Source organism: Corythoichthys intestinalis, chromosome 2, assembly GCF_030265065.1.
Source record: "Corythoichthys intestinalis isolate RoL2023-P3 chromosome 2, ASM3026506v1, whole genome shotgun sequence".
Classification (NCBI taxonomy): Eukaryota; Metazoa; Chordata; class Actinopteri; order Syngnathiformes; family Syngnathidae; genus Corythoichthys; species Corythoichthys intestinalis.
The window spans coordinates 77,070,668-77,087,315 of record NC_080396.1 but is presented as its reverse complement, the minus strand read 5'-3'; the positions used below and the strand labels follow the sequence as shown (position 1 = coordinate 77,087,315).

Genomic DNA, 16,648 nt, shown 5'->3' with positions numbered 1-16,648 from the left:
GCAAACACTGTTAAAGCGCTGGAAGCGGACTTCTCAGAAAAGAGTCTTGACAACAATCCTATATCTCAAGATGATTTGAAGTTCCTCTCGAAACTTGAAAACAACATCAAGCAAAACGAAAGCGGTCATTTTGAGATGCCTCTACCGTTTCATGATGAATGACCTAAGTTACCGGACAACAAAGCATGTGCAACACATCGTCTGAAGTGCTTAGAAAAGAAGTCAAGAAAAGACAAAACATACTACAGTGACCTCACAAATTTCATGACATTATTTCAAGAGGTGATGCCGAAAAGGTTCCGGAGAAAGACTTGGACAACACCCCAACATGGTACATCCCGCACCATGGAGTCTTTCATCCACACAAACCAGGGACAATCAGAGTAGTATTTGATGCTTCTGCCAAGTACCAAGTAGGCCTGTCGCGATAACAAATTTTAGTGTGCGATAATTATTCTCATAAATTATTGCGATATGCGATATTATTGCGCCCCCCCCCCCAATTTTTTAAACCAATTTACAATAACACAGTGCGAATACAGTATATATTAATAGATGAAGTACACCCATTTAAACGCGATATTTACTCTTAAATTCAAATCTACTTTTTAAGAAATCACAACTAAAAACAATAGACCATACCTCTTAAGTAAAAAACAACAATATTTATACCGCACAGAAACACAGAATAAATAAAATGTGTTTAAAAAAAAAAAAAATGCACTTAACAACTTCAGCATTTAGAAAAAAATTTCCCGTCATAGCTTCTGCAATGGTGTTCCATAGGGATGCAATGATACAGTTAAGTCATGGTTCGGTACGAATTTTGATACGAGGGACATGATTTTCGATCCGATTCAATACATTTAATGCTCTGTAAAAAAACAAAAAACAATTGTATTTTTTGTTTTTTGTTTTGCTAACGAGCAAAAATTAAATTGCCATCATATAAACATGCATTTTAGTGCATAATATTTATGTGCTTACTTCTTACTGATATGAAAAAAAATTGCATAAAAGTGCTGAGAACAATCTTTACTGTTTGTAAAGTGAGGCAGGGCACACCGTTGATTGCTACAGCTCTCTTAGTAGCTAGGTTTACTACATGAGCAAGACATCCTATTTATGGTCCGAATCCATTTGTGTCACGTACTGAATTAACAATACTTGCAACATTATCTATAGGCACTGGTATGGATTGATTTGGCCTTCTTAATCTCATGTGACAAATGACAGTTTAGAATTCATCGATGTAGTATATGGACTACATGTCCCATAATCACTCTGGGCTCACGTAGCCAATGGCATGGGAAGTAGCACATCTAGTTTGCCATTTCATGATATCTAGTGTGTGCGCGCATTAAAAAAGTTAGCAAGCGCCGCGAAAGTCACGTCTGCTCATTACTACACAACACCAGCATATGAGGGCTTTCATATACAGGACGAGTTTGAAGCACAGCGCTCTTACCGGTAATTTCATTCAGCTGTTCTTTGTCAAAGTGAGGTTATTCGTAGCAGCCAAGTCGGTAACAATGTTTTGGCGGACTTAATTGTAAATATCCAGCGTTGTGCCGAAAAATAGCCGCCCCGCGTGAAATGTCACTCCTGACGGGAGCGCCCGCACGTCAACAACACCGGTGTTCTGCCAAAATATTCTACATCGGCGAAACGTCCTACATTAGTCGAATTTGAGACCTAAAGTACTACCGTGCGCTCTAAACTTGTTTTGTTTAGATGCATACAGGAATAAGGTACTAAAAAAATGCCTGCAGAAAATACTTAAATGTAGTTATATCAAATAAGGACGGTTTAAACACGCTACGTGACTAATGTGGTCAACTGCTTCAAAGCTAACACAAAAAAACACAATGGTTAAAAGTATGAGAGGGTAATACATGCAAAAAGTATCTTTGAGGCTGTGAAAAGGTTCTAAATAACTAAATAAAAACAAAAATAGTGAGTAATCGCCGCCTCTAACAGATTTGCGCATGCGTGTGAATGCATGCGCAAGCGCCCTGAGCATTGTGTAGAACGTTTCGCCGCGTAGTAAGGAATGGCCGAACACCGGCGCGCCATAGATGGTCCACAGTCACTCCGGAGCACTGACGCGGCCGGTATACGTTGAACAATAGGATATAATGGGAACAATTGGCTCTGGCGCTAGTTTTTGGCGGACCTGGAACGAAGATGCATTTTGCGCAGTTGGTAACGAACTATTAACAGCACGTCTGCCGCACGCGCACACACACGTGCACGCGAGGCGATAAATCGCAGCGGAAAAGTTATCGCCTCCATTTTTATATATCGCGCGATAAATGGAATTATTGCATATTGCGACAGGCTTAGTACCAAGACACCTCCCTCAATGAAAATCTGTTGACCGGTCCTGATTTGACGAACACTTTGGTGGGCGTTCTTTGTCGGTTTCGCAAAGGTTGTATTGCATTCACCTGTGATATAGAAAGAATGTTTCACGTGGCAAGAGAAAATCAGGATTATTTCATGTTTCTTTGTTGGGAGAAGGGATATTTGGACAGTACACATCAGTCTACCGGATGAAGGTCCACCTCTTTGGAGCAGCATCTTCTCCAGGCTGCGCCAACTTTGGTCTGAAACATCTTGCAGCTCAAGGTCAATTCAAACATAATGTAATTCGTTTCATACAAAGAAACTTTTATGTTGATGACAGCCTGGCAAGTGTTTCTTCTGAAAGTGAAGCCATTCAACTGATCAAAGACTCAAGAGAACTATGTTCTACAGGAAAACTAAGACTCCACAAGTTTGTTTGCAACAAGGAAAGTGTGATGTCAACCAATCCAGAAGAAGAGCGTGCCATAGTGAAAGATCTGGATATGTGTCTCAGCCTGCCACACACTGAAAAAACACTTGGAGTTGAATGGTGCGTTATGTCAGATGCTATTAAAATCCGAGTTCAAGTCAAATCAAGCTCACTTACCCGAAGAGGCGTGCTTTCCACTGTAGCGTCAGTTTACGATCCCTTAGGCTTCATTGCACCCTTTGTACTCCTTGGGAAACAGATTGTCCAGCGGATGTGCAGAGAAAGAGTGGATTGGGATCAAGACCTTCCAGAACATTTAAAGCCACAATGGGAGTTCTGGATCAGAGACCTATCAAGTTTAGCTGACGTACAGATTTCAAGATGTTTCACTCCACCAAATTTTGGAGAAGTCAAGAATTACGAATTTCATCACTTCTCAGATGCCAGCGTCACCGCATGTGTTCGTATCCTCGAATCATCAATCAATCAGATCATGTCCATTGTTGTTTAGTGATGGCAAAATCAAGAGACGCACCCACGAGTGTCACGACCATACCAAGAATGGAGCTCACGGCAGCAGTGGTTGCAGTTAGAGTCAGTGATCTCCTCAAGACAGAACTTGAAATTTCAAACGTTCAAGAGTTTTTCTGGACAGACTCAACAGTGGATCTCGGCTATGTGAACAACGACGCCAGAAGATTTCAAGTCTTCTTAGCCAACCGCATTCAAAGAATCAAGTTGAGCAAAACATCAGAGCAGTGGGCGTATGTTGCATCGGAACAAAACCCTGCCGACTACGCTTCGCGAGGTTTAACAGCGGAACAACTCAAGTCCTCCAACTGGTTCAAGGGACCAGCGTTTTTCTGGCAAAGAAATCTACCAGATAGAGACATCAAGGTGGGAGAAATTAAGGAAAACGATCCAGAACTTTGCAAAGTGTGTGTCTGCTCTACAAGCTCAAAAGAAGTCATCCATTCTCGGAAGATTTGAGAAGTTTTCAGAATGGTCTAGATTAATCGAGGAGCTAGCAATCGAGACGGAAAGTAGCAACTCAAAGGAGAAGTAAAAAAGACAATAGAAAGTACCAGTTTGGAAGAGAGAAAGGAAACTGAACTGTTTGTCGTCAAACTTGTACAACACAAAGCCTTCTCAGAAGAGATAAAGTTTCTGCAAACAAAGAAAACAGTTCCCAAGACAAAGAATAGCAAACTGTACAGACTAAGCCCATTTGTAGACGAAGAAGAAATCCTCAGAGTAGGAGGTCGTTTGAGTCAAGCTGTGCTACATCCAAACGTGAAGCATCCAGTAATACTCCCCAAAGACAGCCATATATCTGCTTTACTCATTCGTCATTTCCATTTGAAAGTTCAACACCAAGGCCGTGGAATGACACTGAATGAGCTACGTGCCAACGGCTTGTGGATTCTTGGATGCAGTTTCTTCTCACATCTACAAATGTGTTAAGTGCCGCAAGTACAGAAGGAAAAGTGAATTTTAAAAGATGGGAGATTTACCATTGGACCGAACAGAGCCAACTCCTCCTTTCACGTATGTTGGAATGGACGGTTTTGGACCGATTTATGTTAAAGATGGATGCAAAGAGCTAAAAAAATATTGACTAATTCTAACTTGTTTGTGTTCACGTGCCATCCACATCGAAGTAGTAGACGACCTGAGTGCAGATGCATTTCTCAATGCTTTGCGGGCGTTTATTGCAATAAGAGGAAATGTTCGACAGTTAAGGGGGGTTGTACAAAGTATTAACACCAGGGGTGCTAATAATTGTGACACACATTATTTGATGTCAAATACTGTAATTATTTCTTTATGTGGGATTTTTTCCCCACTGAATAAATGCACTTGTATTGAAGGTTCTATTTTTCTCTTTTTTCCATTAAGGTCCCATAGTATTTGAATAAAAAAAATTTTAGAAGCTAAAAAACACATCTTAACCAGGGGTGCCAATAATTATGGAAGGCACTGTAAATACTCATAGAAAAATCGACCTCTAATTTCACAAAAAAGGCTTAGAGTGTAAAGGGTTAAGTAGGGCAAATCAGTTATATTAATCGTAAACTGCTGAATTTTGCTAGTGTAATTTCATTCTTTTAATAAGCTATGTAACTTTTCGTGATATTAAGTTTTGAACAGGCGATATACTGGTGTATGGCCACAGCGTACAGATCTGATGTTGCTCACGGTGGTCCTCAGTGAGCTCAGGGAGCTTATGTGTCTGCTCGGACACATGAAAATTTAGAGGTAAAGTTGCTGGTAGCAATCTTTTTTTTCTTTTAAACAGTGGCACCTTTTTAAAACCATATATCGATTCTTAGCAGGAGCATATCGATAACCTTTTGGGCTACAAAGTATCACGATATATCACTTTTCTGATATTTTGTCACACCCCTAGTTACTATTGAAGGAATCTGACCTTTTAGCCAGATTGCCGGAATCACGCCAGTCGAATTGTCGGAACCGCGCTAGCGCAATTCCAACGACCCGACAACCCGGGCAAAAGGCCAAACTCTGCGTGTTTACATTAGTCTTAACCCCTTGTACTGACTCCATATTAAAAGTTGAAAAAAGGCTTCGAAACTCAAGTTGACAATTTATTCAAAGTCTGCAGCAATCATACAGCACAGAGAGACCCAGCCGAGGAGCCAAACTGGATTCAGGGTCACCATGTCACAAGTCAACAAAAGATTCCCGAGAAAAATGACAACGATTAGTTAAACATTGTCTTTTAAAGGCTCTGGTGAGGCTGGCTGTAGTCCGGAAGAAGGGTGTGTTTGTGCCTTGTTTAGGATTCTTGTTTGTTGGACAGAGGAATACGGCCATTACTGTTGTCAGGGCAACGAGAGTTGAGGATTTTGCCAGCTCAGTGACACGTGAGTGCTGAGTGTCAACTTCTCAGTCGCGGGTTCCTCGTTATCAGATGTTCCTTGTGGCAAGACAAGATGTCCCGCCATTTGTTCTGGACTGTCCAGAAGAGCTGATTGCAGGATTTGGTGGTGCAGACGTGGGCTTTTGGATTTCTTGCTCATCACCTTGTTGTCAGCGTCAATCTTGCTCATTCAGCTGCATGACGCGTGCGTTCGGCTTCCGTGGTCAGAAGGCGTCCTGTATCTGTTCTGCCCTTACAGTGGGGCAAATAAGTATTTAGTCAACCACTACTTGTGCGGGTTCTCCCACTTGAAAATATTAGAGAGGCCTGTAATAGTCAACATGGGTAAACCTCAACCATGAGAGACAGAATGAGGAAAAAATCCCGAGAAAATCACATTGTTTTATTTTTTAAGAATTTATTTGCAAATCATGATGGAAAATAAGTATTTGGTCAATACCAAAAATTCATCTCAATACTTTGTTATGTACCCTTTGTTGGCAACAACGGAGGCCAAATGTTTTCTGTAACTCTTCACAAGCTTTTCACTCACTGTTGCTAGTATTTTGGCCCATTCCTCCATGCAAATCTCCCCTAGAGCAGTGATGTTTTGGGGCTGTCGTTGGGCAACACTGACTTTCAACTCCCTCCACAGATTTTCTATGGGTTTGAGATGTGGAAACTGGCTAGGCCACTCCAGGACCTTGAAATGCTTAAGAAGCCACTCCTTTGTTGCCCTGGCTGTGTGTTTGGGATTAATGTCATGCTGAAAGACCCAGCGGCGTCTCATCTTCAATGTGCTGATGGAAGGAGATTCAAAATCTCTCGATACGTGACCCCATTCATTCTTTCCTTTACACAGATCAGTTGTCCTGGTCCCTTTGCAGAAAAACAGCCCCTGAGCATGATGTTTCCACTGGTGCAATTCAGTATTCTTTTTCCTCCAAATTCGAGAACCTGTGTGTCTACCACAAAGTTCTCTTTTGCTTTCATCTGACTATAACACATTCTCCCAGTCCTCTTCTGGATCATCCAAATGCTCTCTAGTGAACCGCAGACGGGCCTGGACGTGTACTTTCTTCAGCATGGGGACACGTCTGGCAGTGCAGGATTTGAGTCCCTGGCCGGGCATTGTGTTACTGATAGTAGCCTTTGTTACTGTGGTCCCAGCTCTCTGTAGGTCATTCACTAGGTCACCCTGTGTGGTTCTGGGATTTTTGCTCACCGTTCTTGTTATCATTTTGACGCCACGGGGTGAGGAGGGAGTTGAAAGTCCATGTTGCCCAACGACAGCCCCAAAACATCACTGCTCTAGAGGAGAGCTGCATGCAGGAATGGGCCAAAATACCAGCAACAGTGTGTGAAAAGCTTATGAAGAGTTACAGAAAACGTTTGGTCTCTGTTATTGCCAACAAAGGGTACACAACAAAGTATTGAGATGAACTTTTGGTATTGACAAAATACTTATTTTCCACCATGATTTGCAAATAAATTCTTTAAAAATCAAACAATGTGATTTTCTATTTTTTTTTCCCCCACATTCTGTCTCTCATGGTTGAGGTTTACCCATGTTGACAATTACAGGCCTCTCTAATATTTTCGAGTGGGAGAACTTGCACAATTAGTGGTTGACTAAATACTTATTTGCCCCACTGTATTTGCCTGTAGTCTTGTCTGACAGTGATATTTTTCATGAAGACAAAGCAAGCGGCCATGAGAATAACTCTTCCACTTCCTAAGTATAATATCTCATTTTAAAGCATTGATTTCTCATTTTCAATAAGAAATGTCATGATTTAATGGCATTTTGTTTCCCGTCAGAGCACCTTTACAAGGACAACTTTTCTCTAATGAGGCAAAACAAAAACCCTCACTGACAACGATCTTGCATTTGTTCACTTGTTAACATAATAAACCGCCTCGGTAAGCCTGCAAAACTGTACCGTTCAACATCCTGTTTTGTTTCCCTTTTAATGATGCATCCAACATTTGGTCACATCAGTTTTTCACTTTTTCCGCACAGGTTGTCAAGTGAACGTACCGAATAACAGGGACCAGGGCGATTGGATCCACATCTACTGACGGATTGATGCTCACAATATCGTCAAACGTTATTACAGAGCGCACCTATGTTCGCGTCGCCAAAAAGAAATAGTGTACAATTTAACTCGGGTCCATTTCTTTCTCCCCTTTAAGCTTCTTAGCTTTGAAATATTTATATTGCAGGCAAGGGAGGAAGAATTCTGTAGCGATTGAACCTGGAGCGCGTTGGGAGAGAGAAGAAAGTAGGAACCGATCAAGTGTGGATGAAGGAAAAAAAATGAGCGGCACAAAAAAGGCTCAGGCTGGGATGGCGCAAAAGGCAGAGAAATAAAGGGAACACAAACGTTTTAATTGAAGAGAGTGTTTTGGTAGAAACTGTTTTGAATATTGCTTTTGTAAGGAAGCACATCCGGCGCTGTCCTAATACAGTACAGTATCTTGGAGGGGGAATGCCATAAGTACACTACACTAATTAAAATCCGGTTCTCTGGGCGATATCATGTTGTAAAATGTTGTATTACAGTATCAGTTCGAGTTGTCCAATTATAAACTTTTCACCGATAACTGATATTCCGAAGTTGTCCAACCCAAAAATCCGATACTGATATAAAACCGATACAGATATATGCGCTGGTGGACTTCACATATGATTGCTAACTATATTGTGTCACCCTACTAGATGCTTCAATAATGATAAATGTAACAACTTCAAGATTTTTCAACTAAACATTCTGTGAAAAATAAAGACAACAACTTCAACTGGAGTTATAGAAAAATACCAAAACAATGTCTAATATTAAAATTCTAATGAGCCAAAATGTCCATTATTAATTACAGTCCCTGGCTGACGAGCAAGTTCTATTCCTACGCTGGTGACCTAACCTGAATTTCCACATTAATTGGAATTAGCCCTTTAAATTGTCTGTGACACAAAAAAAGCATGTTTATTTCATATTACACGCGGTGAATGAAATGGACGCAATGATAAATTCATTCCATTTTTTTTTAATCCCGCGCTACGAACATGGCGGTCTCGGACTGAGAAAGAATGAGAATGTGACATTAACAGGAGACATCATCTTCACGATAGAGTTAACTGTTGTATGCAAAAGGACTGCTGATCCAGCTGATTTTGCGGATTAATTCATTTATTTTTTGCATCATTTGAGCCCAATGTGCTGCAGGCTTTTGTTGCTGCACCAGGGAGAATGGTGTGAGCCTTCTTGGGTTTCAAAAAGACACCGCAAAGAATGGGCAAAACAAGTACGACAATAGAGCGAACATTGGACGGACGAGGATGTCAAATACTGGGATCATGGCACACGTTTTAATAAGGAGGTGGCTTGCATATTTTGTGGGTGACAATGCTCCCTGTCCACCGAGAAGATGCGATTGTGTAGAAACTTCCACCCCTCTCGGCCCTCTTCATGTGCCCGCCGTGAGAGCGTTATCCTCGGGTTGGGCTTGGGCTGCCACGCGCTCAGACGTCGGCCGGTTTGCCCACCGAGAACGTGCCATTTTCGGCGTTCATTCCCCTGCTTCACCAACAGCGACGAGCACTGCCTGCCAACTGAACGACGAGCCGAGATTTGTTTGCCACCGGGGGCTGGCTGATTGTTGAAGACAATCACCCCCGTGGCCGTGTTTGACATAAGTCGGGATAGTTTTGAGTGATTTTTCGTGTTCGAAAGGCGAGGAAAAGACTTAGAAGAGACGCTCAGTTCAGGTTAGCATGTAGCCTAGCTATCACACTCCTGTTTTGTTTACACTTTCCTCCCGAGTCCCCACTGGAAAATGACAAGAGCTGGACCCTAACTCCGGTGGCATAAAATACCGTTCAGGAGGTTTAAGAAGCTCACTAGTGTGCGGTGAGAGATCGTAAGGTGTGCCGCGAGAAGTTATCCAGTATCCTTTTTTTTTTTTTTTTTTTACGTTGTCGGGCGAAGTTGCATTAGGAAAGAAGGAATAGGTAGAAGGTTGCGGTCGTGTACAAATGAACAAGGTATTGCTCGTGTCGCGTTCAAGAACTGCTCAGATTTCTTGCCATCAGCCACCTTGCTGTCCGTGACAATGTGGACCCCAGCACGTTTACTGTACATCATTTGATTAGAGTCGTGAAGTGTCACTATACACGAAAGTGTCCTTTCCATTTCATCCATACATAAGACCGTCAATCCTCCCCGTGTTCAATTCCAACACATTGTCGAGGACAGCAAGGTGACTGATGGCTGGAAATCCGAGCAGTTCTTGAACGCGACACGAGCAGTTGCAGTTGCCCTTGTTTCAAAACAAGTCGATTGACTATTTTGTTCGCCTCCATGAAAACACAGAGAAACAGGCAACTTTTTTAAAAAACACTGCAAAGGTAAATGAGAAAGCTCTCAAAGTCAGTTACCTTGTTGCTAAACTTGTTCCTGAATCCAGAAACAGACAATACTACCCGCCTGCAAAGCTATTGTCAGCGAGATGTTTGCCTCTGATGCGATTAAAGACATTTCTAAAGTCCCCGTCTGACAATTCTGAGTTTTTTGAAGCCTAACTGCTATGAAAGAATAAAAACAGAGAGAGACCAATAGCTGTGTACGAAGATTCCTGCCAGGAATTTGTGTTCATCCATACAGGCTCAAGTTTCACACTGAGTAAGTCTAAATATTGAGAAATTATTTTATAGTTGTACAGAGAGTAATTTTGGAACATTTTTGGTTTGTGGTGTGCCGCGAATTTTTTTTCAATGTAAAACACAGTGTCACTTGAAAAATCCCACTTGAACCAGAATTGCTGAAAAACCCTACTCCTCCATCTGGCTGAATTCTGAAATCACTACTCCGCTGACGTCATCACCCAGATGGATGCGCCAGAGTGCTATAATGACTGGAGGGGCTAAACGGCAGATTAAAAGACTAATTTCTCTTCGTCTGCACTTTGCCAAATTGTTGTATATAGTTGAATCTTCTCAAAATATGACTTTTCCTTCGAATAATGCTATTTAAGATTTTTTTTATGGTGTCACAGGCACTTTAGGTATTTGTTTAAACGTTTAACTGCCTACTCATAATTAAACGTTTCGTATTTTAGTAGTCTATTAAACGCAGCATCATGTCTCTTAAGCCCCTTTCAGACATACGCTAAACTCCAGTTAAATCCCGGGACATTAACTGCGTCCCGTCCGAGTATAATGTCCGGGATTTCACCGTGATGCGGCATGCACGAAAACAGCTAACAGTTAAGTCTCCGGTCACAGCATGAAGCTGATGATGTAAGTAAGTAAATAAGTAAGTAAGAGGAAAAGCATCATCAGCAAACATCGCAATTCTCATCATGGCAAACTGAAAACATGGCAAGATTCAACTCGAAACATAACGAAATTAATTTGCTACTGAATCTTAAAACCGAGGAAGAGACAGCCGATCGTCCATCTTTGTAAATGTGTGGTTTATGTTGTTGCTGATGCAGACCAAAAATGCTTTCGACATGAAAATGCTTTGACTGACTGTGAAGCCCTATTTGAAACGTCAGAATTGTGGGAACGCAACAAAAACACAGGTAGCAGCTTTTGACTCTTATCATTCCTCAATATTGTGAGCGATGAGTCATTTGTTCATCTACACAGGAATGCCTTTTATTTAACCATGTGTCATCGCCCAAAATGACATCCAAGAAAAGGCTTTATTATCCTGACATACTCCAATCAATCAGAATTGCTGCTGGCATTTAAAATCCGCCGCATCAATCGTCAGCGCCATTAAAGTTCACGTCAAACTAAAACGACATGTGTCAGTAAGATTAATTTGCGCAACGCAACCATTGATGCAGTGTTAGTGTCAAGAAACAAAATACAGTACACTGGGTTTGTGTTTAGTTCCCTAGTGTTTCTTGTCTAGGCCTGAACTACTACTTCTTTTCCTTAGGGTTAGGTTAGGGTTTTCCCTACAGGAGTCGCTGCAGCAAATCAGTTGTCTCCATCTAACCCTATCCTCTGCATCCTCTGATCTCGCACTAACTAGCATCATGTCATCTTTAACTACCTCCATAAACCTCCTCTTTTGTCATCCTCTAGACCTCCTGCCTGGCATCATTGCAATTTTTTAAGGGGGCTTTCGATTTAAAAGAAGAAGAATTTTCAACAGATAAAATGAATAACTCTGGGATAGACCTGAATGATATTGGGAAAAAATTAACATTGCGACATATATTGCCAAGGCTCTACACGTAGACGACGCTAACAAAACAAAACTAACACAAAAACAGTTTTAGAGGACGCTCGCTATGCTAAAGGTAATGCTAAATCGCCGGAACGGCGCTAGCGCAATTCCGACGACCCAAGTCGGCACAACATCAACAACCTGGCCAAAGGAACAACAACAAACGGGAGGTTTTCATTTGGACTGGTTTTCATTCAACTGGGCGAGTTTTACGGTGTAATTAGGTCAGGGTTGGGCAAACTGGTCCTCGAGGGCTGCAGTGGGTCCTGGTCTTTGTTTCAACTGATTCAGCACAGACAGTTTAACCAATGAGGTTTCAGTGGAAACAAGAAGCACCTGACTGCAATCAACTGATTGCACTTGTAAGAAACCAGATTGGTGAAAGGCTGTCCTCATGATGGGTATGAACAAAAACCCGCACCCACTGCGGCCCTTTCCGGAATAGTTTGCCCACCCCTTAATTAGGTGGTGATTTGATAGTAAATTGATAGTGTACGAATGATTAGCACCCTTGTCAGAGAGTATGGAATTGTTTCCTATACTCTCCTGTCAGTGACTATCTGAGCTTCGGCACTCAGTGTAGGTGACAAACATTAATTGGATGGAGCCTACCCTATGTGATCCAGCTGTAAGACAGTTATGTAACACCTCCAATGTCAAATGAGAACCGCCACGGTTTAAATGACCATACGTACTTTTGAGCATTGAGCTGGTGAGTCACCGCTTCTTAATATAGCAAAATGAAAAGACGACTCTGACAAAACGCACCACAGCGCAATGTCCTGTTGTCAAGGCCTGTAGGGTATTCATTATGAAACCTTGGCATATTCATTTTTTTTTTTTTTTTTTTGCCTGAATCTTTCCCATTGCCATCGAACTTCAAAACGAAATTCAGCATCCCCAAATGATAGAATATTGTACACTTTTTTTTGGGGGGGGGGGGGTCTTAAATTTAAAAATCATCAATTTAAAAAAGGGAATCTTTACGGTTTTCTTTGTGAACATAATGTATGTGTGTAAGGTAGTTCTAAACCCTAACCTAACCCAATACACCGTACCAGTGGTTGACGTGTGCTGCCTTTAAAATTTAATGGCTCTTATTTATTTTAAAGAGGGGTTTGCATGCAAATGTAACTTTTTTTTTTTAGCTTTTAATCGTTCTATATGATCATTCCCTGGTTTCAGCTATGTTTCAAAAAAACCTGTCAAGTTGTCCCCAGCATCAGAAGTACAGTAGTATGAAAAAGTATCTGAACATTTTGGAATTTCTCATATTTCTTCATTGCATCACCATCAAATGGGATCTGATCTTTGTCAAAATCACACAGATGAAAAAAACTCTGCTTTAACTAAAACCACCCAAGAATTTAAAGATTTTAATATTCGAATGAGGCCCATGAAAACAATGACAGAACGGGAAAAATGAGTAAGTGAACACTCTGCCTCAGGAAACTTAAAGAGATATTGAAACAAATATTTACCAAACATTTTAAGTCAGGTGTGTGCCCAATTACTGATGAGTGGTTTAAAGCTTCCCTGCCCACTATAAAACACACACCTGGTAAGAAATGTCTTGATGAGAAGCATTGTCTGATGTGCATCATGGCCCAGGTAAAAGAGCTGTCTGAAGTCCTGCCATCAAGGATTGTTGATTTGTATAGAGCTGGGAAAGGATACAAACCAACTCTAAAAGTCTGGATGTTCATCAGTCAAGAGTCAGAGAAGTTGTCTACAAATGGAGAGAGTTTGGCATTGTTTCTTCTCTCCAAAGGAGTGGCCGTCCACCAAAGATGATGCAAATAGTTTGGTGCAGAATACTCAGAGAGGTAAAAAAGAACCCTAGCGTGTCTGCTAAAGACTTACAGATATCACTGGCACAGTCCAATATCTCTGTGCACACATCAACTATATGTAAAGCAATGGCAAAGAATGGTGTTCACGGGAGGACTCCGCAGAGGAAGCCACTGCTGTCTAAAAAAAAAAAGATTGTTGCTCGTTTAATGTTCACAAAAAGGCACTTGGACAGTCCACAGAATGTTTTGGCAAAAATATTTTGTGGACAGATGACACCAAAGTTGAATTGTTTGTTTTGAGGAAAAATTGAACAGCTCACCAACATCAACACCTCATCCCCACCGTGAAGATTGGTGGAGGGAGCATCATGATTTGGGGCTGTTTTGCTGCCTCAGGGCCTGGACAACTTGCAATCACTAATGGAAGAATGAATTCAAAATTTCATCAGGATGGTTTGCAAGAAAACTGAGGCCGTCTGTCAGACAGTTCAAGCTAAAAAGAAATGCTGCAACAAGACAATGATCCAAAACACAGATGTAAATCAACTTCAGAATGGTTTCAGAAGAGCACAATACACATTCTGGTGTGGCCAAGTCTAAGTCCAGACTTGAACCCCATTTAGATGCTGTGGCATGACCTAAAGACAGCGATTCATGCTAGACATCCTTGGAATCTGACTGATCTAGAGCAGTTTTGAAGAGAAGAATGGGACAAGATTAGTCCTGATTGATGTGCCAGACTGATCTGCAGCTACAGGAAGTGTCTGGTTGAAGTTATTGCTGCCAATGGGGGGCACAAAATATTAAATGTGATGGTAGACTTATTTTTCCCCGTTCTGTCATTGTTTGCATACTATTCTCATTAAAATATGAAAACCTATAAATGTTTGGGTGGTTTTAGCTAAGCAGACACCATTTTTTCATCTGTGTCATTTTGACAAAAATCAGATAACATTTGATGGTGATTTTATGCAGAAATGTTAGAAATTCCAAAAGGTTCAGATACTTTTTCATACAACTGTAAATGTATATGTAATGTCAATCATTTATGCTAATTTTGTGCTGTAAAAGATTTTGTTTGAGCTACTATCGTTTTTGAGATATCGACAATTCTTTTATAGGTCAATCAGAGGTCAGCCAACCCCCATTTTGATTAAAAATGGCTAAAATATTGTCAATTGTTTGTGCTGTAAAAGTTTTGTCCTTGCTGCATTTTGTATGATAAATACTGAGTTATTCATATTGTTTGATGATGTCACTCGCAGCCCCCCATTTACTGCAAAATAGACCCGAACCGATGCCGTTTGTTTTTGCTACTTTGGCGCTTGTTTGTGCTGTAACTTTTTTTTTTGTGCTGCTATCTATTTATTCGTATTGATTTATTCAGTAAAAGATACGTCACCACCATGGTTGGTGATGTTATCACAACAATAAAAAAATAAACATGTATTATTGAGAAAACAGCGTTTTTTGTGGTGGTGGTGGTGGTGGTGGTGGTGATGCCATTAGTCAACATAAAATGTGTAATATACTGTAGGGCTGTCATGATTAGTAATTTGTGGAGGCGATTAATTGTAACACAGTTGATCGCGGTTGAGCAATATATTGTTAACCCCCCCGGCATTATATGCTACTATGATAGAATAACCTCTAATAACATCCATCCATCCATCCATCCAAGGCCAACGATGTCTCCAAATGATTAATTTACTATCAAAATGGATGTTGATTAAGTTATGTTGATTAAGTTAATAAAACATTACTTGTTGATTAATCGATTCACTTAATCCTGGCAGCCCCTAATAGTAACAAAAGACAACAAGACAGAGTTAGGAGTGAACGGACAAATCAATGATGGAAACCGTCAGAGTATGCTGACAAGTAAGCCTTGTGTTATTATACAGTAACAAGATCCAATAGACTGCTGCTGCTGTTGCTCCTGGAAGAGGCAGAGGGGAGAAAAATAGCAAATTTGAAATGCTAATTTGATTGAGAATGTGGGTGGATGTGGAGAAGGCTGTAGCCGCAAGAAGGACAGGAAGATCTAATGGCAAGAAAAGAAAGATCCAGGTGGAGTGTAGGTGTACAGAGATGTGTCGGGAGGAAAGCCATTCAATTGTAATGGTGTACAAGGTGAAGGGAGCTCAGTGTTGTTCCGTACTCTGGGTTGAAAAATTGGCAGTCACTCTGTGAAAATTTGTTTGGGGACATAGTGGTGGTTGAAGCAGGACTCTGTATTATATGTACTATTTTAAGCATTTTGTAAGAAAATACAGGTAGTGCCCGGGTTACGACATACTCGATTTATGTGATTTCGACTTTACAATACCAGAGTCTCTTCCGCCATTTTGTCTCCAGTCATTTTTTTTCTTTAGTCGTGTAAACAGTACCTTATTGTACCTCACAGTGTCTTATTTTTTTTACTTTACTTTATTAATATGACATGTTCTGTCCTCACCAAACGTGAAGTTATTCAGCTTGACAGACAGCAAAGAAAGCAAGGTAAGGCAATAGTACTTTTGAATGCTTTTTGAAGCTTTGACTTCCTTCAGTTTTGACAATTTGAAAGGTGTAATACACATATGTACACTTTAGGCAAACTGCCTGTCTGAATGGTCCACTGTCCAACAAAGCCAAGGTAGCCCTGCCCTGCAAACACTCAAGATGCTAATTGGAACAATCTAACCCTGTGGTTTTGCAAGTGTGAATGGGAATGACTAATGAGGACCATAGTGCTCACAAAGGATATGCTGATTAGGGTCAGATCATCCCTCTGATGTTACAACTGATGTTACAACAGTGATTTGTTTCAACTGATCCACCCTTGGTAGTTCTAGTGTTAACACTCGAACCCATGTCCTTGTCTGTTGCCATGACGACCCTTTGTTTGCCATTAAAAGGAAGTAGATTTTTTCAGGGACTCTGGCAGTTTATAAAGCCACGAAAT

The 16,648-nt window shown here is 41.0% G+C and overlaps 1 protein-coding gene across 9 annotated transcripts in view; it reads left to right on the top strand.

Annotated features, from left to right (window-relative positions):
- nphp4 (nephronophthisis 4) overlaps positions 1-16,648 on the top strand; it is a 461,721-nt gene that overhangs the window by 106,285 nt on the left and 338,788 nt on the right. The gene's annotated exons all lie outside the window — the stretch shown is intronic.